General features: G+C 34.2%; 1 long non-coding RNA gene across 1 annotated transcript; it reads right to left on the reverse strand.

Annotated features, from left to right (window-relative positions):
* Positions 1-21,645: 21,645 nt before the first annotated feature.
* On the reverse strand, positions 21,646-23,913 carry LOC140176483 (uncharacterized). Its single transcript, XR_011868087.1, has 4 exons — positions 23,765-23,913; positions 23,619-23,673; positions 23,402-23,530; positions 21,646-21,926 (listed from the first exon to the last, which is right to left on the reverse strand). It is a non-coding gene; the product is annotated as an uncharacterized lncRNA (long non-coding RNA).
* Between the last annotated feature and the right edge of the window lie 407 nt (positions 23,914-24,320).

Consider the following 24,320-nt stretch of genomic DNA (forward strand, 5'->3'; position numbering starts at 1 on the left):
CATTAGAGAAATCTCGAGCAGCATGTTTAACTAAGTGAACAATTTTCTCCTTACTCCATGGATCATCTTGATGGAAGATGTCATTGTTCCTATCCCTCCAAATCCACCAAAAGGCCGCTGCAAAGAGAAACTCATTTTTGTTGAGGTTAGAACGAATCCAAGACACAAAATCCAAACTAGAGTCCTCAGCAGTCATTCTCAAATTCAAGCTAATCCAAATCTGGCGAGCTTTTTGGCAAGTCCTAAAGCAGTGGTTAATATCCTCTAGAGCAAGATAACATCTCTGACAAAAATCAGAAGTAGCAAGACCTCTTTGAAATCGGTAACTAGTTGTGGGAACTTCGTTGTTGAGACAAAGCCAGAGCAGACCCTTTATCTTCTCCGGTATTCTCAAGCGCCAAAGTCAAAGCCAATTTTCATTATCATTCCAGCCAAATTTATTCTTCAATAGCCATTCATAACCGCTTTTAGTCGAGTAGGTGAGAGTATTTGAGTTTGTCCAAAACCAACCTGTTTTATCTCCTGCCTGCTTGATAGGATCAAAGAGCATCAAATCAAGTTTAACTTCTTCCGAAATCATTGTACAAAGAATATCCCACCGCCAATGTCCATGGTGCCAGACATCTTCTAGTTTCAAGTGAGAATCAGAGATATGCACAAAAGGAACCAAAGGAGCTAGCGTTCCACATGGTCGCCAAGCATGATACCAAAAGGATTGAGACATCCTGCCTGTACACCAATCAAAACCACCACGAAACTTTTCTATTGTCTTATAAATTGCTCGCCAAGTGCTTGAAACATTATTATAAAAATTGGGTGAAAAACAAGAACTTCCAGACAAATATTTTGCCAACATAATTCTTATCCAAAGCTTATCTTTATTATGTAGTAATTGTCAAACAAGCTTTCTTAATAAAGCAAAATTTACACATTGGGTATCTTTAATTCCCAAGCCTCCATATTTTCTTTGAGTGACAACTTTGCTCCACTTGACATAATTTAAGCATCACTCCCCCACCTTTCCCTTCCACAAGAATTGTCTAAGCACATAATCAATCTTTTGACAAACCGAAGTATGAAAAAGAGTCACTTGCATCTGATAAATAGGAAGAGAAGAAACAACAGATTTAATTAAGCAAAGCCTGTCTGCTCTGTTAAGGATCCGACATTTCCAACTAGCCAGCCTATTCTTGATTTTCTCTAAATAGTTCGAAAAAATAGACCTAGCAGCTCGAGGATGATTAAGGTTCACCCCCAAGTATTTGCCTAGGTCATTAGTAAAAGGAATATGAGAAACACCAGACAACATCTCCTTCCTTCTATTAGAGATATTATTAGAACAAATAGCTTTATATTTTTCAATGTTAACCTTCATACCTGAAGCTTTGCAGAACAACTCCAAGGTGTGCACAATATTCTGAACTTGATTTTTTCTTCGCTTTACAAAAAAGGAGGAGGTCATCTGCAAACATCAAGTGAGAAACTCTAGGTCACCCTCTAGAAACAGCCACACCATCCCAAATACCCTTGTCAACTTGTTCGGAAATGAAGCACGCCAATCTCTCCATGCACAAAACAAATGATAAGGAGAAATTGGATCTCCTTGCCTGGGCCCTCTGCGAGGTTGGAAGCTGTCCAATCTATTCCCATTCCAAAGGATGGAAAGATTTAAGGCCTGAACACAATTCATTACAAGCCGAATAATTAGAGAAGGAAAACCAAAAGATTCAAGAGTGTGCTCAAGAAAATTCCAATCAACTCTGCCATAAGCCTTTTCTAAATCAATCTTAAAAGTCATAGCTCCTTTTCTAGACTTTGTCCACTTAAGAAAGTGAAGAACTTTTTGGTCGACAATAATATTATCAGGCGCTCCTCTACCATGAATAAACCCTCTCTGAGTTGGGCTAACAATCTCATCCAAAAATGGTCGTAATCTATTAACCAACACTTTAGTCACTAACTTATAAATTACATTACAAAGGCTTATTGGCCAAAAATCCTTCAATCTAGTTGGAGGGTCGCACTTAGGATAAGAATAATAAAAGTTTCCAATGAAGAATGGCTTAACGTCTCTCCTAAGAATGCTTTCTGAACAGTACGCCACATCTCATGACCCACCACATCCCAATATTCCTTGAAGAAAAAAACTTGAAAACCATCCGGCCCAGAAGCTTTGAACGAGCTCATATTATCCAGAGCTTCTTTAACCTCCAACATTGTTACTGGTTTAGACAAATTATCACAAGCAACTTGGCTAAAAGATGGCATAGGAATTTCTCCCATACAATTAACCTCAACAGGCTCACTAGAGCAAAAAATATTTTCGAAGAAATGAACAACCTCTCTTTGCAAAACTTCTGGATCATCAGACCAGGACCCATCACTGATCAGCAACCCATGAACCTTGTTAGATTTTCTTCTAAGGATGGTTTGCATATGGAAAAAGCTAGTATTTCTATCACCATACCGAACCCATTAATTTCTTAACTTCTGGTACCAAAGCAATTCTTCCTGGGCCAAAACTAGATTATACTCAACTCTCAGTTCTTCCTCTTTGTGCTTCAAAATCGGATCATCGTCGGCTTCCATTTTCCATTGAATACAATTCAAATTAGCCTCCAATTCCCTCTTTTTAATAAAAATATTGTCGAAGACCGTAGAGTTGAATTCCAACGAAGCTTCTTGAATCCCCAACAACTTCCTATGAATGCCAAAGTTTCTACTATTCCAAGATTTCTGAACAATGGCCTTATAATCAGGATGCGTTGCCCATGCCGCTTGGAATCTAAAAGGCCCGTTTCCTTTCTTAATAGGAACTCCTTGACATCGGATAAGCAGGGGACAATGATCAGAGTAAGAACGGCTGAGAACTTCAACAAAAGCTTCTGGAAAAAGAAGACGTCATTCTGTAGTACAGCAAGCTCTATCCAATCTCTTTGCAATTTCTTTGTTTTCTTGAATTTTACGGAACCAAGTAAACTGTCTTCCAGAGGTTTTCAGATCAAAAAGACCACAAGAATCTAGAGTACTTGCAAAGATACTACTGTGATTCGAATAGAAATTACCCCCTTCACCTCATGAACACTTAAAATATCATTAAAATCCCCAACCACCACCCACGGGTCCTGAATGCGCAAACCAATATCAAGCAGATGACTCCATAATTCTACTCTATTAGTGGCTTGAGGGCTGCCATAAACCGCACTGCAGATCCATCTTCGTCCACCACCATCAATTTCCAAAGTTACACATTGATTCATAGCCCAAAGAATTTTACAAGAAAATTTTAAATTAGTAGAGAAGAACCAAATTCCTCCCTTGTGTCCAACAACATCTACAATCCCTACAGGATAATAGCCTAATCTCCCCCAAAATTCTTTTATAATTTCAAACCCAATATGAGTTTCTACCAAAATAAAAAAAAGTTGGTTGAAATTTTTGTACCAACTCCTTACAGTGCACCCGAGACATCTTATTTGACGCCCCCTTACATTTCAACTAATAATATTTAAATGATCACAATCCATAAAAATAAATTAAATAATTGGAATAGTGTTTAATCATTCTACCTCACGTTGATGGACCCCTGTCTCCGGCCAAGTGTCTTCTCGTGGACTTGCGCCGCAGAACCATCATTCTTCTGTTGAGGTTGGTTCTCCAAATTTGTTGTTGTACTAGCTTTATCAAGCTCTTTTTGTACTCGAGAATCCATTGACAATGCTTCAATAGATGAGTTTTGAAGCGAAATAGGACGCTGCCTTTTGTGCCCTACTTTAAAAAAAGGAGTACTCTGATCCTTGAAAGTTACCTAAGTTGTTCCCAAAGAGCCAAGCGTGGATGGAAGATCCTTCTTTTCCTTAGGCCCCACCTTTACATTTTGAATATTAATTTAAAAATTTTAAATCTTAAATTTTAAATTTTAAATCCTCAATTCTAAATTTTTCAAAAGTGAGAGTTTAAAAAAAAAAGTAATTTTACAATAAAAATAGACTAATGTTAAATAATTAAAAATTAATTCCTTATAATTATTCTAAAAAAAATCATTAGTCAATATCAAGAAAGCTTTTGGCTAATGAGTATCAGGGAACACCAAAAGAATTCAAAAGAAAAAAAATAAATTAAAATAAATGAAAGGAAGCTTGGCTTAACGGAGATATCAAAAGTCATGTATGTATAAAGCTTAGTTGAAAGGGCGTAAAACAACGAACAACAATTTTGTCACTAAATACAAAAGGTAATAACTCTATGTAGCCTCTAAAAGTCACAAAGATTTGGATGCAAAAGAACGACATTCTTTTTCTGAAGCGATGTTTTCCACTTAAGATTGATTATAAATTTTGATCTTTTAAAATAACGAAGTTTATAAATTTAGAAATAAGTGAAGGACTATAAATTCATCACTATTAAATCAATAACTTTTATTATTATTAAAAAACATTTTACCAAATAATTAAATGAATAGTAATTTAGTATTTTCTTGGCCAGAAAAAATAAAAAAAGATATGATATTGAGTCTTTATTGTGATTTTGACACACAATTTAATGTATAAATAAGTAGAAATTTCAGTTTTCTTATCAGAAAATATATATGATAAAAATAGTTTTTTAAAAACAAAATTATGTGTTAAAAACTAGGAATCTGCTAAGTTATTTTTCAGGTACATTCGACAAAAATTCTCTCATACGTAAATTATTCTCTAATAATACAACTAATTAAATACTACTAGAAAAATCATTTTTAGCGACTATTTATTTTATTTTTAACAGTAATACAAATAGCTGCTAATATATTTATCGGTAATTAAATATTAATCGTCTTGTGCTTCGTTATTAAAAAGTTTTAGCGACAATTATACAATTGTCGAAAAAACTTTTTTAATGACCGTAAAAAGTATATAATTGTCATTATAATATATAAAAATAATAAAAATATATAATAATTATTACAAAAATATAAATTAAATAAGACATATAGTAGTTATTGTGTTATTGTTATTAAAAATGTGTAGCTAAAAACGATTTTTGTTATAGCGAAAATGTTCGCTTACTAGTTACTATATGAATGAATCTCAAATTCTTATACCATCTATATTCCAAAAGAAACACAACTAGTTAATAAATAATAACCAAAGCCTCCCAATTAGCCAAGAGTCACTACTGTATCTAAATTATAAACAAGCTAGAGCGCCAAATACATACATATATAGAGCAACCAAATGCATATATAGATAGAGAATGATCCCTAAGAGATGTCTAAAAGCCATTTGAAACTAATCAATGCAAATTCAATTGGTTAAGTAATGGTTCACAAAGAGTTAAGTTAAGAAGACAATAATTTTATTTTATTTTATTTAATATTTATAATTTTATGTATGCTATATTTATAATTACATATTTATTATATTTAATATTACTTAATTATTCTAGCAGTAATAAAAAAATTTAAAATAAGATAAATGGTTATTAAAAAAATACAAAATAAGATAATAAGTTTGGATTATTTGGACTGATTTTTTATTATTTTCTAAATATTTTTACTTAAATTATATATTGAAGTTATAAGTTTTTTTTATTTGGTAAATAAAAAAAATTGTAGTACTTGTTAAATATACATAAATTTAAATGGTTCAAATTGTTAGCTCCATGACAATTCAGATTGAGTTTTGATAATTAACAAAATTAAAGATAATTTAACAATTTTATTAACATGTTATTATCTAACGTTTACTCAACTGTGTCAATAATGTATTAAGAACTTCACCTTAAGTAATAAAAGAAAACTTGATACCTTTTAAATTTGAGTAAGTTGAAACTTAAATAAAAAGAATATCATAAGCTGAGCTAAGCAACATGCATGATTACATCAAAGTTGTTTAGTTGTCTAAAAAATATGACTACATATCTTAGAAGTACGTTATCCCTATTTAAGTTTGAAATAGCTTTTTTTTTTTTTTTGTTTCCCACGGTATTTCCAATTTGAGAGGCCAAGGATTAATTTGCTGCGGTACTGAACTCCATTTAAGGGTTTACCGCTGGCCAATGAGTTACTGCATGCATAAGGCGGGATTCGAATTCCCAACACTTGCTTAAACGGACTAGTGAGCTAACTACTAGACCAACCCAACTTAATTTTACGTTTGAAATAGCTGAAGGTGCGAAAAGTGTTTACTTTAGAAAGCTCGTGATGAGATGACTCATTTTGGCTCCATCTTTTGAATTTGAGCAAGTCAAATAGTTCAAAAAAATTTCTCTTTTTTACTGCTAAGTACACTTCAAAGCTTTGAAATACGAAAGCTAACACAAGCTAAAGGCACATCACCGTATTCCTTTAAAGAAACACTAAGACAACAACCATAAAGAAATTTCAACGTTTTTTTCTCATCTCAAGACTATATAAGAAAAGCATTCAATTCTTTACAAGCGATGAAGATTTTGGAGAAGAATATTCACTGAAAGATCAGTTTGTAGATAATCTTCTTCTCTTTACCCATAAATTTTAAAGGAAAAGTCTAGGGGGCTAGCAACTTTGTTAAATTCTGGCTAGCATATAACCAGCAAAGAAAAATGAGTCATTGGATGAAATCTCACACTAATCTCATACCATTAAAATCATCATTGATGACTATTTGATGACTACAAATCACAAAAGTTGCTGGACCCCTAGCATTCCTCAATTTTAAATTCATATAAGTTTAAGAAAGTTTAGAAAACACCTTGGTAATCTAGATTGAAATTGTACATCCATTTACTGGAGATTACTAATATGTAGATTTGAGAAAGAAGAAGAGGAGGGTATATAGAGTTGAGAATTTCGACAAGAGGAGTGCTAGGAGGCCAGCACTTTTGTTAAATTCTGGCCAGCACTTAACCATCAAAAGAAAATTGAATGATTCTACACCATTAGATGCAATCTTACACCATTAAAAACATCATTGATGGCTAAAAACCACAAAATCTGTTGACCCCCTAAACTTTTTCTTTCGACAATGTCCCTGCAATATTGTGGGTACTAGTACTACTCTTCAGTACCAAAGTACATTTGAGATATGTTGGTCTTTCTAAACGATATCCTTGAACTATCTCAGAACCAGGACATGCTTGAGAATTGAGTTAGTAAGCTTTTATGCATCTCAGCAGTCTGGTTAAGACTGTGTGTTTTTGTACTTTTTTTTTTATTTCTCCTCATTGTATCTTGATCTGTTAATGATCTCTAGTCTTGAGAAGACATAAAGAAAGAATATCTAAAGTTCTTGGACTGGCTAGGTTGCGATCTAATCTGACTCTTGCCTAAGAAGGTTAGTTGAATATCTAAGGTTCTTGATTAATGAGGTATCAACTCGAATTATTTCTTAGTCAGAGAACGCCTAAAGCAATAATATCTAAGTTTCTTAGATTGATGGGGTATCCAATCTGAGCCATTCATAGACTTGAGAAGGCTTGCGGAAATAATATCTAAAGTTCATAGTTTAGACTGTGGCCTATCCCGAGTAGTCTTGTCTAAGAAGGTCGTAAAATATTTAAAATTCTTAGGTTATATAGCAGTCTAATCTGAGTCTTACATGAGAAGATGAATTGAATATCTAAGGTTCTTGATTGGTGAGATATCCAATTTGAGTTTTGGCCGAAAAGATCAGAAAAATATCTAAGATTTTTAGATTGAGTTGCAATCTAATTTTAAGCAATTCATGGACCTGAAAAGGCTTGAGGAAATAATGTTTAAAGTTCTTAGGTTATGTTGCGATGTAATCTATGAAGAAGCTTTCAATCTATTAGCATGATGAACGTGATCGAGAGAGTTCGAGAAAGAGAGGATAAATGTAAAAGAAGTTTGTGATTCTAAAATGTGTGAAATGGCAGAAAGACCTTTCAATTGCTATTATAGAATATATATACAATGTGTTTAACTAAACTAATTACTAAAAGACAAAAGTGCCTAACAAACTATTATTATTAAGTTAATGACTAACCACCATATACTCACGTGACAGCCGCCCTCAAGCTGGGTGTATACATATTCAATAAACCCAGCTTGCTACGACAAGTATTGAAGGGTGTTAGTGATAACATTTTGGTAAGAATGTTTGTTGTTTGCTGAGTTGTCCTGATGGGGAGCAGCTTCACCACTCCTTCCTGTGCCTTGTCATGGACTAGGTGACAATCTACCTCGAGGTACTTTGTCTGTTCATAGAAAACGGGATTAGCTGCTATGTGAAGGGCTGATTGATTGTCATAAAAAAGAGCAAACGGAGCTTGATGCTCTGCCTAAAGTTCCTTGAGAAGGTACACCAGCCATTGGCCCTCATGCATTACTTGACTTATCGGCTATCGCTCTGTATTCTGCTTCTAAAAAGGAGCACGAGACTGTCAACTTCCTGCTGCGCTAGCAAACTAATGTCTCCCCTAAGAAGAAGCAATACGCGGTCACTGATTTCCTAGTGTCAGGACATGTTGTCCAATCTGAATCCACAAACTCGTCAGCTTCATATTGTTATTCCTTGCAAAAAACATACCTGAACTTGGGTCTCTCTTCAAGTATCTAAGCACATGAAGTCCTACTTGAAAATGCTGATCGGTTGGGCAATCAAGAATTTGGCTAAAACACCCAACGGTAAAGGAAATATTAGGACGGGTGTTGGTAAGATATAATAGCCTTCTAACAAGCTGTCTATATCTAAGTCACTTAGCTTGGTCTCAGACTTCTTGGAGAGTGCTGTTGAATACTGCATTCGGGTACTGGCTGGCTTGGCACCCAACATCCCAAATTCTTCCAATAAGTCCAGGGTATATTTGCTCGGACAAATAGTTAGACCATTCATACTATGTGCAAATTCCATTCCCGGAAAATACTTCAACCTCTCTATGTCCTTGATTTTAGACTTTTCATTCAAAACTCTCTTAACATTGTTAATTTCTTCCATATCATTTCAGAGAGAATGAGGTCATTGACATATACCAATATTGTTGTGAATCCTCTATCCATTGATTTGGTGAAGAGAGAGTAGTCATGCTTAGACTGCATGAATCCTTCTTTGTGCAATACTCCACTAAGCTTCAAATTCCACATTCTGTTGGCCTGCTTCAATCTATATAGTGAACGTTCCAAATTGCCCACCTTCAATCTATATAGTGGCCTGCTTCAAGACCTAGAGGATCCCTCATGTAGACCTCTTCAGGTAGGTCCCTATGCAAGAATGTCGTGTTGACGTCTAGCTGATAAAGAAATCAATTTCTGTTCATGGCAATAGCTAACAATATACGCAGTGTAGTCATTCAAACTATTGGGCTGAACGTGTCAAGAAAATCAAAACCAGGTCTCTAGGTGTATCCACGCGCCACTAATCTGGCTTTTCGATGTTCCACAGTGCCACCTAGGTTATACTTTGTCTTGAATACCCATTTACACCCAATCGGTCACTTCCCAATTGGAAGATCATTTAAACGCCAAGTTTTATTATTTTTGAGGGCCAAAAGTTCATCTTGAATGACCTTTTTCCAACATTCATGAACCATAGCCTCTTGATATGATTTTGGTTCTGGGTGGGAAGAAAGATGGATCACAAAGCCTTTGTGACTTTGTGAAAGAGCATCATAGCCTACTGCCTCAGAGAGTGGGTACCTAATTGAGGTTGGTGATTTTTTTTTGGTGGATGAGTCATTAGCATGCAATGATAATCCTGCAAATAAGAAAGAGGTCGCTCTCTCTTGTAGTTCTTATTGGTGCTGTGTGTGGGACTTGTTTATGTGCTTGAATATCTATGTTTTTCCTACACTGTAGTGCTGATTGATTATTATGTAGTGGCATGCTTGATGATGCAGATGCTGTTTCCAATGTTGCAGTGTGTGAGTGTTGGTGATTATTATGATGAGGTGTAGTGAGACATTGAAGAGGTGTAGGAATGTGTGTGTGTGACTGTGATGGTGTATCTAAAGTGAAGAAATCATGGTTTGAAGGGATGTGGGATGGTGGATTACTTGTGCTTGATGCATGTTCTAAAAAATTGGTATGCAGATTGGACTTGTATGAAAATATAAATTCATAAAAAATACATTTCTAGAGATAAATAGTTCTCGAGAATTCATATAAAAAAGAATGTAATCTTTAGTTTCTTGCTTAAAACCCAAAAAAATGCATTTTCTAGCTATAGTGTCCAGTTTTCTTCGATTAGCAGTAATAGTCGCAGCATATGCTAGGCATCCAAAAACTTTTAAGTTTTTAAAATTAGGTAATTCATTGAATAGCATTTGAAATGAAGATTTTTCTTGCAAGTTTCTGCTAGGAACATGATTGATGAGATAAACAGCATGAGTAACAGCAAAATGCCAAAAAACTTTTGGTATATTTGATCGAAAAAGGAGCGCTCTAACGATGTTGAGAATGGTTTGGTGCTTTCTTTTCACCATGTCATTTTGCTGTGGAGTCTCAATACAACTAGTTTTATGTTGTATGCCCTTTGAATTAAACAAGGTCTTGAGATTGAATTTAGGTCCATTGTCACTTCTTATGCTCTTAATAGTTTTACCAAATTGAGTTTGAATAAGATTTACAAAAGCTTCCAGCAATGGACCTATTTCAGATTTCAATTTCATAAAAAAATCCATGTAAATTTGTTGTTTTCATCTGCAATGGTGAGAAAGTATTTGTAACCATTTATTGATGCAGTTGTCATTGGCTCCATATATCCACATGTAAAATATCAAAACAACATTTTATTTCAGTATTACTTTTAGGGAATGCCAATTTTTTTGCCTTAAAAAATGACATGCATCACATGGTGCTATGCTACTTTTACCGTGTATGTATGAATATAATTTTTTAATGTTGTGCATCCTATTCTATGACATATGGCCTAATCTAAGGTGCCAAATGTCTTTTTTATTATCTAGTGCATGCTCCATGCTTATTTGTGCTACTTGTGAGAGAACTTGCGTTGGAGAGGGAACCAAATTGTGATTTACAGTGAGGTTGAGCATGTAAAGCCCCTGATCCACCTCAGCTGTGCTAATCATCTTCCAAGTACTTAGGCTTTGAATCTCACACCTTGAGTCAGTTATAGAACACTTAGGTAGCATTTGGTAGGGGGGACTGAGATTGAGATTGAAGGACTGAGACGTAGTATTGTGTTTGATTGTCAGAGACTTGAACTGAAATTTCAGTCTCCGTCCTCAAAATTTCAATTCCTTCAGGTAACGTTTGTTTACGAGACAAAGACTGAGATTGAGAGACAGAGACCGAGAGACAGTGACAGAAATAAGTATCAGTATTGTGTTTGGTGTAGAAGTGTACAAGACTGAATTATGTCTCAGTATTCTGTTTGGTTTGAAATAAAAGTAGAGACTAAAAAACATAAAATTACAAAAATGCCCTTAATTTTAAAATACAACCCTAACCCCCAAATCCAATTTGATTTTTCTCAGAGTGCAACCCTAACCCCCTTTCTCCTCTCCTTTCCTGTGAAGGAATCCTCTGGTCTTACCGTCGCCGGTAGCACATCCAAGGATCCCGAACGACGACGGCGCGTCTCCAATTCTCCATCGGTTCACCTTCGTGGCGCCAGTTGCTTCCCGAGGGTTGTGTCGTTGTCGCCGTTTGCACGCCCGTGGGTTTGCGTTGCCACCGTCTCGGAGCTGTGTCTCTGGTCTCCGCTCTTTCTCTCTCAACGGACCTGGTTAGTATACTTTTGCACCGCTCTTGGAGTTGTATACTTTTCTAATACACCTATGGAAAAATCCAAAATTTGTTGACTGTTGTTGAGTTTCTCTGTTAGTAACCTAGCTATGTTAAAGGCACACATATGGATTATGCTTTGATGATTTGGATTGCTGTTAACTGTGTTTGGGAGTGTTTTATAGTTTGATCTTAAAGCAACATTTTCTCCTCCAATTTTGTGAGTTATGATATTAGTTAGTTTGCTAGTAAGTGTACTTGGGAGTGTGTTTTTCAAAACAGCAAGGTGGAAGAATGGAGGAGAAAAAACTGTAAAAGCATCGAGATATTTATACAATATTCAATCTGAAATCTGCAAGAAAATTTGTTTTGATTAGCTATTAAATAATTTTATTTGGACTAGTTGATTGATTCTTGTGTTGTACTACTATTTCTTGATCCCTGTTTTGATTTTTACTTACTCTTGATTGTATAGCAACCTGGTTAACAATGGCTTCTACAAGTAAAAGATCTACAAGTGGGTCCTACGGCAGCGGCAATGTAATGGGTGAACGTTTTTGTGAGTGTGGTTTAAGAGCTTCGTTACAAGTCTCAAATAGCATTGCCAATCCGGGTAGAAAGTATTATGCCTGTCCTGTAAGACGATGTGGATGGTTTAGATGGGCAGGTCCAAGTATCCAACATTCTGAAGTTGAAGATGATCGCTCTTGTCATTTGAATTCCAATTTGAAGTCGATCGAACGAGTTGAAAATCTGTATAATGATGTTGTATTTCTGAAATTGTTAGCGGTCTTTTAACTTTTTGTTTCTGTAGTCTGTATTGTCCTGGTCATAGTATTGTTGTTTAAGTTGTAGTTTGACATTTGAATTGAAATAGAAAAATGACAAATTGTGTAAATTAGTTTGAGTACATGTTTCAGTATATTTCTTTTAAATATAAAATGAGTACATAACAATAAACTGCATGCTGAAATCACCAACAAACAAGCAAGGAAGACTTAAAACAAATGCTTGTGTTTGACATAAGTCTTAATAACGATCTAATTAATATAATTAAATTTACAATTATAAGGATTGTGATCAACAGAGAGACTACTGTCATAAAATATTAAGCCACCTAAATTTTTGGATATGCAGGTTATGTTCTGTTGTTGAAAAATGAGCAATTGCTGGTCTAATAACCGTACATGTTGTTTCACTCCCTTTTAACTCCAAGTCATATTGTAATCTTATTCCTGTTGATTTTAATCATATAAGAAAAGTTCAAAGTTGCCTATTTTTCTAATTATTACAAGTATACCACAATCTGGACCTAAAAAAAAAAAAGGACAAACCATTTCATCATAACCCCATGAACTTTATTATTCCTAGTGCGAGGATTTATTAAGCTCTTGTTAAGGCTTTAGGTACATGACTTTATTTGAAGATACATGCATGTTGCTCACTGTCCAATAGAAATGCAAAGAGTTTGACACAGGAAAGCAGTACAACAACAATGCATGTACCAAGGAGAAAGAAAAATCCTTATGATTTTCTTCCATGGAAGCACCTCTTAGATTAATTAAACCCTCCAAAACAAACAATTTTCAAAATTGTCACTATTTCCTTCATTGCTTGTTATCATTGAACTTATACATTCTCAGATAATTTGAAAAAGGTTAATTATAAAGCAGTAATGCACTGATAAGATAAACGAGCAAATAAGTAAAGTATTCAAATACAATATCATTCCTAGATAGCAAGATTAGTAACTATTCTTAAGCAAAATGCAGAAATGGAACTTAATATAACCATCTAATGCATACTAAAATCCTATAGTGAAAAACTTAATACCCTAATAAGCCAAATCCACATAACAAGTGTCGATCAACAGTCAACTTCAGATAATGGAACGCACAAGGACAATTTTCTGTGAATCTGACAAGCCTCAGAAGTGTGCACACACATTTGGACTCTCAGCAAACTTCAAAGCTGCCTTCACCACCTCGTCATCACTAAACCCAAGCTGTGTAAGCTTCTCCCCGACCTTAAACTTCTCATTCACACCAACAATGGCATCAGCAAGTAGTTGGACATTCTTCCTTTGGTCAGCGAAAGATTGCTGGATATGGTCAGCCATCCTCTCTAAAATATCAGCTGTGCCATCATTATCACCTAAGCCATATCAAGCATATTTATATGATTTCATTTACATTCAATAATTTCACTTATCAATTTAGTTTCATAATTGTTTTTCTAGACAATATTAGTTAGTGAATCCCTTAAACCTATTATTGTAGTCCAATTTAAATGCAAACTCAATCAGAAAGAAAATTAAAAGAAGAAGAATACGGGTAGAGTTCTTGAATGAGTATAGACTTTATGATTTTGTTGATGTGTTATTCTATGATATTTGAAAATAATCAAAGCATATATATGCAGTTGACAAAAGGGGGAAACTCCCCCAAAATAGTGAACTTTTTCGGTACAAACATATTAGGGAATAGAATTAATTAAGTTCAGTGATCCATCAATCGACGTGGGTGCCATGAAATACTGTTTGGTTAGTTTCTGTATCAAGCATATTTATATGAGAAATTAAAAGGAGACATAACATGAAAAAGCAGGTAAATTGATATAAATCAAGCAACTAAATCTGAACTACATTACAACACCTTTAACATTATAGAAATCAGACATTTTACTATGTTTTTTTTAGCAAAGAAACAAAATCTAAACTACATTACAACACTAGACGAAGAATTTCTTCAACTCCAGTGCTACTACTTCACACCATTAACAAAATAATGACAAACCAAGCAAAATAGTAACTTGTTTGGTTTCAAATTTTAATTTTCCCAAATCAAAGTAGCCAAACAAAACAAAAGTTTAAGAGGTTTTGAGTACAAATACACTTTTCAAACACAAACAAATTTGATTTAAGCATTACACAACAGTAATGGTTAAATCCACAGATCAAATTGAATATCAGAAGAAGAGAGAAGTCCTATTTCTAGGTCATGAACAAATCCACAGATTAGGGAACGACTAAAAAATGAAAGAAATCAGTAAATTAAACAACATTTGTATAGAACTAACTTGGGTCAGAGTAGCTAGGACGATGAGTTGGTAGTTGACGTTAACAGTAACCGGGGAGAGGCAGCAGCTTCGTCTTCCATTGTCCTGTGAAGGAGAAAATGAGGAGATGAGAAGATGGGGCTACGAAGATGAACTTGAAAGCGACAAATCACTTACCTAGCGGTGGCTAGGTCAGCGGCGACGAGGTGGCTGTTCTTAAAATGGTGCTTCAGAGGCTGCAGTGATGACCTTGAAGAAGAATGAGAAGATGGAGTCACGAGAGTTAACAAAGAATGCCCTGATTTACATTAGTGTTAATGTTGGAATTATTGAATTAGAATGGGATAATTTAGGTACAAATTATAATTAAAATTTCTGTCCCCGTCTTTAAAATTTTCTGTCTCCAGTGTCTTTATTTTTTGGAAGTACTGAAATACTGAAATTTTGAAGACGGAGACAGAAATTTAAGTACCAGTCTCTAGCTCAACAAACATGATACTGAGTCTCTGTCTCCCAATCTCTACAAATAAACGCTACCTCAGTATCTCTAGAAAGTGGGGACATAGGAGACTAAAATTTTGGAGACAGTGACTGAAACTTTAATAATATTTTTTATCAAAAATATCTTCATTTAACTTTTCAAAGTCCAAATCTATTTCTCAATCTTCATATTTATTTTAAATTAAATATAATATTAAGATATAATTCAGTTCAATATATTTTACACCAAATACAATACAAAGACTTAATTCAATCTTAGTCTCAGTCTTTGTCTCCCAATCTCAATCTTTTAGTTTCAGTCTCTCTTTCGAACGCAGCCTTATAATACAAATTTTTAGTTAATTTTGATAATGAAATAAGATTGAAATTGAATGATGGAATGTATAGAACATTAATAAGAAACAAGTCTTCCGTAAAAAAATGGGGCCAATGACGTGTGTTGTGATCGGTGAGTTATTAGGGAGTTTAATTAAAATAGAATTGATGTGTCTATAACTTGCAAAGTTTGATAAAGTGTGTGTAACATGGTCAGTTGTCATGGCCGAAAATGAACCATGACCGATGCTCAAGGAAACAGTTCCATAGCAAGCCTATCAGACTCAAATATAATTTAAATAAGAAAATTACAAATATTTTAAAATAAATTTACAGTTTCTAAAATGAATAATTACATATTTTTAATAAAAGGTAAAATAAGTAAATATGGATGGATCCTGCCTGTGACATATGGAGCATATGACGTCTAAGAACTCGACAAAAATGAAGTACCAATTGTAGATCATTACTCTTGAATAGAAGGCTCACACATTCAAGTATTTGTTCCTGAAAAATATTTTTAGAAAATGGAATGAGTTTTGCAACTCAATGACTAGACAATACATCTATAATCCACATGAGACCATATAAACATTATCATAAAAATAATTTTAGTTAGAAAATAATAATTTATACGAATATGTGAATCAATAAGGGAGTTCTCATACAGAAATCAAATCAAATAATCCACACTTGGGCGGCTCCACCTCTAAGGGTAGCCATTTCCTCTCGTGTGTCCTAACAGAATAACAGATCTAACGTGTGGCCTACACGTTAGGCTAGCAACACCCCTGCTAGCTGGAGTCTGAGTTAGATGCATCTAAGTTAACGTCATAACCGCCGTTAACTACGGTTTTCTAATACGAGCCTCCCAAACCAATTCAAAACATATAATTTCAAATACAACAAATCTTTGATCTTTCAAATATATAAGGTATCGAATCAAATCAAATCATATTATACTTTCTCATTAGAATCCTTTCCAATCATACTTTTTCAATCAAAACACATTTCAAATATATTTCACAATCTTTAAACTAAGTAAATACCAACAAATACTTTAATGCTTCAAAAACAGATATTTCTTTTTTTTTGGTGACTCTCAAAAATAGATATTCAAGTAAACTCAAACATTTTAGAATAATGTAAAACTTTGTCAAAAATATATATGGTCTCAAAAACAGATATTCAGATAAGATCAAACAATTTAAAATAATGCAAAACTTCATCAAAAATATATATGGTCTCATGTATAGTTCCGAAAGTATAAACTTCAAAAAAATAAATTATTCAATTTTAATAAATCAATTATTCTAATCAATTTAAAACCGTTCTAGACAAATATAGTGAGTATAATTCAAAGATCATAATAGATATATGTCAAAATAATTATAGATGCACAATCAAACAATTATAAATGTAAAGCCTACTCACAACATGGTCCTAAGGGACCGAAGAGGCCGAACTCAGGTGCCAAATTAAAAGGGTACGAAAGAGCGCGGAACTTGAACTGGGACAGTGCAGCAACTTCAATTCTTACGATAGCAACAATGGCCACGACACCAGCCAAAGGCAGTAGATTCAAATTGAATGAAAGACAAATACAAATGTAGTTCTGAAAATCCAAAACAGAATAGAGGCCAAAAATAAATCAGAATAAGAGCAAGACAGAGAAACGAAATGACGGCAGAGATAAGGTGAAATTGGAACAGATCAAGGGAAGAAACTAGACCAGAACAGTGGCAAGACAGTGTTGTCGGCAAGTTTGGAAGTTGTAGCATGTTTTTCGGCAACAGTAAAAGCTACACTGGTGAAGCAAAACAGCAGTGACATTAGATCCTCTCCTCCAGCAGTGGCATCAGTAGCTCCGACGAAAATAGGGAGGCCAGGGGTCAGCCACGGTAGAGCAAGTTAGGGGATGAAGTAGCTCCAAGTGCACCAGCGGTGAGCTCCAGCGACGGCAACAGCAGAAGCCTCCATCGTCACCTCCTCTCACGACTGCCACTTTCCTTCCCTCCATCTTGTACCTTTCTCACCCTCTCTTCGTTCTCTACGCTTTTCGCTGCAACGACAAGGTCTCCCTCCAACGGCGATTTCTTCGGCGGCGACGACGGCAAGGCGGCACGACAGCGAGCTGAATGCGGCTGGGCGAGACGGGTGCGGTGGCGGCGCGACGGCAAGTTGGACTACAGTGAGGCGCGACGCCGGTGCAGTAGCCCTCTCCCTCCTCTTCTTCCTTCTCTCCTTCACTCTCTCGATCTCCATCTTTCTTTTTTTTCCTTTTTTCAGCTCGTGGGTGTGTGCTGTAAGGAAGAGGGTGTGAGGGGAGTGTGTGTGCGGCAGTGAGAGGTGAGTTAGAAGAGGGTTAGGATTTGGTTTGGAAAAAGAAAGGGAATAAGGATATTGTAGGGATTTTACATCAGTGGCTCCAGTGTCCACAATTAAGGGGTGAGCACAGGTCGTGGGTATTTAATTACCCGTTCGAATCCAAATCGAACTAATTAAATTGGTTCTAGAACCAACGGGTAATCAAGTCCAACTCGAACCAAATCAATTATTCTCTCTAGTAATTGGTTTGGGTAACGGTTTTGGGGGTGCAGAACCCAAACCAACCCGTAGATCTGACCATATATTAATTAAATAAAAAATATATAAATTTAAAATATATTTATGCCTTTTAATATATTTAGATTTTAATGTCTTTAGTGTTTAATATGTTTAGTTTTTAATATATTTGGTATTTAAAATATTTGGATTATTTCTATTAATGTTACATATTTATTGTATTTACAGAATTTTTAAAATAAAAATTTTGTTTTTTTTTTTATTTTTTTTATGAATTTTTGTTTCATCGGGTACCCAATTACTCGAACCGAACTAATTTTTGGTTTGGTTTGGGTACACACATAAAAAACGTAAATCCGAACTAAATCGAACCAATTACAATTCAATTAGTTCGGTTCTAATTTCACCTTAAACTTGAACCAATCTTACCCAATCTGACCTGTGCTCACTCCTATCCACAATCGATGATTTTGAGAAAAAAAAATTCAATTGTAAGAAAGTGATATGTTTATTCATTGACAAAACATAAATGTGATTACCTCATGAAGACGCTTTCAAGCTATTAGCATGATGAACGTAAGGGGAAAAGAGAGGGAAGGTGAATGTAAAAGAAGTTTGTGATTCTAAAATATGTAAAATGGCAGAGAAACCTTTCAATTACTATTACATAATATATATACAATGTGTCTAACTAAACTAATTATTAAGAGACTAAAAAGCCTAACAAACTATTATTATTAAGTTAATGACTAACTACTATACCACTCATGTGACAATCTAAATCAAAATAATAATTTAAGAAAGCTCAATATAAATAGCATTTTTTATATACTTATATATTCTAATAATGAGACTCTCAAGTATTTTTGAAATTGGATATAGACATTTTAGTCAAATCAACATACATCGTTACATACATCTTATAAAATTTTAACTCTTGACATTATTACATGCTTTATACAATTTTTGGTTAAGAGATTTTCAGCTATACTTGTATCACTATCTAACAATATCTTCATGTTTCTTTTCTAACACTACAACATTTTGGGTCTATGGCCACGATGATAAAACGTGGCCTAAAGTATCAGAATTAAAAAATTAAAACCGTGACTATAGAAATCGTGACCATAGATAAAAAAACCGTGACTATAGATCTATAACCATAAAAGAATAGACTACGATAAAAAACCATAACTATATATCCAAAACCATGACCATAAATATATGGTCACTCTTTTTACTAGTTATAGTCACAGTTTTTTATCATGACTATAGACCTTTTTTTTGTAGTGTAAGTAGATATGAAATCCTCCAAAGATCTCAAAAACCAACTTACAATCCGAAATATCTCGATAGTTCTCTTATAATGCATGCTAACATAATGTTGAAACAACTACTACTGTTTAAATTTTCATATTTGTTCTTTAGTTTTAGAAATTATTTTAAATTAATATGTGAAAAATTTTTTTGAACTTGATATAATACTTTTCCCTTCATGTAAGTCCAAACACTTGATAAACATGCATAGTTTATTTCTTTAGCATGCATAGTTAAGTGCATTATAGATAAGCGACTTTTTATTATTTTTATTCAGAAATAAAATGTATTATTGTTTATATATAAAACATTACATCCGAACTCAAAATGATCCTAAGATTGCTAAATTATGTATATATTCACTCTTTGTTATCTAATATACTTCGTTCCATACGACATATATAGTTGGTTTAATAGTTATTATGCAATAAAATTTATTCTTAAATTTTAAAATATTTCTGTTATCTCATATAAAATTCGAAACACTCAACCATTTTGACTAATCTATTTGAATCTGCTAGTTCATATCATTATGTATTTTCGTATTTTTGTTAAATAATGCAAATAAGATACTCCTCTTGTGAAAGAACAATAGTTGTCATAAATATTATTTACTTAAATGTGAATATACATAAATAAATATTATTGTAAAGAAATATTATTGTAGGGTTAAAAACAATTCAATTATGAAATAATAATCCTTTTAGTTGGAACAACTTGAAGAATGCATGGTGGAATAATATCAAGCCAATATAACTTATTCATTTGATCGCAAAGATAAAATTATCCCAAATTTTTATACTATTAGAAAGATGTACATTAATAAATATATTATATATTTAACATATACAAAACTATAGTTGTAAAAATTAGAAAAATGATATACATAATTTTGCATATACACCAATCTAGGAGGAGGAGTAGGAGATAGGTAATGAATCTATGTAAATGATCTGCTAATTAAGTTATTGTTGGGTGTAAAGTCTAACATCAATTTGAAATGAAATCAAATATCTCTTATAAGATTGTGTATACCTCTTTTTTTTAATGTGTTTTGATGAATGAGTGTGAAAAACTTTGTTTAAGAATAAAACTATGAAGGTTAGTATGTCAAAGCAAATAATATGTCAACAAACAGGAAGATTGAACTATTACAAATGAGAATCAGAGTTAGTGTCTAAAATAATATGTCAACAAAGACATTAGACACCATTAAAAGATGAAATGTAAAATCTCACGTCAGGTAAAAATAATAACAAAACATATTTTATAAGAGTTTAAATACTTCTTCTTATGGGCACTTTTTGATAGGTGAGTGTTTATCGTCGTTGTCATCGAGAACAAAATCGAGAAAGTCTGGATGCCAAAGAAAATATTATCCACAAGTAGGTGGGATAGTTCTGTTATAGAAAAGTGAAGTCTATATCGATTGAAGAAACATAACTTATAAGGAATTAAAGATATGAAGACCTCTTATTTGTAGATGCATTTTGATGGGTGAGTGTGGAGTAGGGATGGCAAACAGGGAAGTCCATCCTGCCCCGCCCGCTTCTGGCGGATTGGCCCACTCTGTCCCTGTCCCGCCTAAGGAGCGGTCCTAAAACTTTCTCCCGCCTTGTCGTTCTTGTCCCGCCAAATTTCTCTTTCTTTTTTTTACCATTAAATGTTAAATAATGTATATAATTTCACAACCATTTCGATAAATTTATGATGAGTTTGGAAAACTCTAAATTAATATTTGTGATGACTAAACATTATTAATATGATTAATTGCAAAAATATTTATTCATATATGTTGATTAAATTAATTTTTGCAATACAGGTTCTGCTTGGGCCGAAATGAAAGAAAATTGACAAGCCCAAATTAGTTACTTGTAGCTCAGCCTTGAAATAAAATGTCCAAATTGATTTGGCTGAAGCAAGTTGTTACCTTGGGCCAAATTGATCCATTATTGCTACAATCCCAAGTTAATCATGTTTTTCTATAAGTGTAACACCTTACCACACAAAGCTTTACGCTTAAGTCGTAAAACAGAGGTGGTGTGGTATTACGACCTCTAAAATAAAATGAGTACGTATAATAGCAGAAGAATTATAATATGCTAGGAGTCTTGAAAAATAGGGGAAATAAAAATCGCGAAATAAAAGCGCAACGCTCAAGGAACGAGTTAACTTGCATGCTAAGAAAAACCATAACTACTAAACATCAGATAACAGAATTAGGAATAGAGTGCCAATGATACAAAATAACAAGCTCCTAACTCAGCCTGCGAAGTCAAGTCTAGTCGGAGAATATTTACACATATATACATACATATCCAAAACCCAAAAGTACATATACACAATCCTATCTCTCCATAAACCTCTAAGAAGATCAAAAGGAATAAGTTATGCGGAGAGAAAGCCAAGTACATATATACATATATATATACATCATAGCATAATAAAGTAACCCAATAACCACTCCGCTTCAAGAGTCCAGACGCCTAACGAGATGCCTCTTGACCTGCATCTGAAAAACAACAACATAGTATGGAATGAGAACCGGAGGTTCTCAGAATGGTAAAGGTGCCACACACATAATATATAAGGTCCTGGGAATGCCAGAGGCAATCCTAGAACACCGACACTCAGATTATAGAGCTTAAAGTATTAAACAGAAGCCATAAGAGGTGGTTTTCTAAGAATATTTAAACCTAACTTAACTTAACCTTAAATCTAAGTCCCATACTGCCATTCCTCCATACCTCCGACTCCATCATGCATTTTCACAGACAAATAGACAAATAGAGGCAAGCACAAGAAGGTTACAAATATTGCAAGTAACAAATACACATTTAACATGGCAAGTACATGTAGGCACACCCAATTAAAGCACAAGCAAGTAATTCAAGTAATATGCATATGATGCATGCCTGTCCTATGGCTGATGAGGCTCATCTGTCGGTTATCCAGCCAACCCGACAAGTCTGAATTGTCCTTAGACTGTCCCCCGACGTGCATCCCCAAGAGTCTATGCATAGCTTTATCTCAAATAATCAATATTACTCAATGGGGGTAACATTCCCGGGAATTTATATAGTGCTCGGTCACACTTACGTCGTAGGGTCAACAGAGTATCGAGTTTTCAACCTGGTACACGTGGTGGCAAGCCACGGCACTTAATCCAGGGAACCTCGTATCTCAGATCATTAAATTGTTCAAGCCATATAAATAATTCAATTATAATTCATCAACATCCACATCATTCTCAATCGCATCTCATTCATCATCATACATCAATCATATTCAATCCTTATCCTTCATTATCACACCTTCCATTTCGTCCATCAGTAGTTCGAATTCAAAACATAATTCATTCTTTTCTAAATGAATCAAACTTAAAACATGCTCATTTTCTTAATAACTCTAAATCAAACCATATAACCTTTGAATCTAAATCTTTTTAAATAATCATATAAACAAAATCCCTAATTTTTATAAAATTTTGGCAGCATCTCCTCTAAAACTCGGACTTTGCCACCCTTTTCGGGTCCAAACCTCCATTCTTTTCAATTCGACATATCCTTCCTCATCATCATAACAGTCACCACAATAAATCTACCCCATATCAATAATTATACTCATACAATATTCAAATCCAACAACCAAAATTCAACTAAAGATCATAGTTCACTAATCCTAGGCTTCTAACACAAAATACCTCAAATCAATAATTCACCAAATCATTAGTTAATCAACAAGCACCAAACCAACCATGTTCATCATCAATAACATTCAACCATGATTCTCTCCAAATTAACATAACAATATTCACCATCCAAAATTAATAACTAATTATCCAATAAACTTCAACCAAATATATTCATCGACAAATTACTAAACATTAAACATACACCTGCATTCCAACCTATCCTATGGTCATCTAGCCTAAGTTTTCACAGAACATTATATATTAAATGCAAGAAACCTAAACCATACCTTAGCCGATTCCCAAGTATTATTCCAAGACAATTCTCCTAAAAGAACACAGCCCTCAAAACCTCAACTAATCTGCTTCCTCCAAGTTCCAGAATTCACAATTTCAAGCTCCAATTATTTATTCACAACCTAATACACATTTATAACACACATATATCCAATTTAATACTCAAAGCTCAAATTTAATGAAATTAAAATAGAATCATTGTATCCTCACCTTACTCAAACTTCACATAAGCAAGAGTGAACATTTTTCTCAAGTTAATTGGATCCTAAAACATCAGAAATCAAAGAAATTCAACTTCCCTTCCTATATTTCAAAAATTGGGGGAAAAGAGTGGCTGAGAACATTTAAGGGCTTACCTATGAAATTGTTCCGGTAGAAATGTAGAGCTCGACGTGATGGACGCGTGGCTGCAAAAGGTGCGGCGATTGGAGCTCGGACGGAGAAGTTACGGGAGTTGGAACTTTGCCGTAAGGGTTTGGCGTTCCTTTCCTCTCCCTGGAGCTCAGCTGCGTCATTGAGGAAATGAAGGAAAGAAGAGCCCGTGGCTCTTTTTAATGGGCTGGTCCGGTTGGACCGACAGCCCAGTTCGGGTCTGGTTCAACCGGTTCGGTCCTTTCGGTCCAATTTTGGACCGTTTTCTTCGAAATTAGTGTCAAAATTCTCGTTTTGATGAGCTCTACCCTAATTTAATATAATATTCGCGTTTTTAATCCTCCTTATTAAAAATTAATTTATTGACTAATTAATCAGGGTTTACAATAAGCCCCAATACATGATCCAAAAATAATTCATCAGGAAAGCAAATGTTGTCATTTGCTGAGGCCTTCAACGGATCTCTTCCTTAAGCATGTAATGGAACTCAAAGTTTTATTGAAGAGAATTAATACATGCATTGGAAACATAAATGAGAGA

Source organism: Arachis hypogaea, chromosome 11, assembly GCF_003086295.3.
Source record: "Arachis hypogaea cultivar Tifrunner chromosome 11, arahy.Tifrunner.gnm2.J5K5, whole genome shotgun sequence".
NCBI lineage: Eukaryota > Viridiplantae > Streptophyta > Magnoliopsida > Fabales > Fabaceae > Arachis > Arachis hypogaea.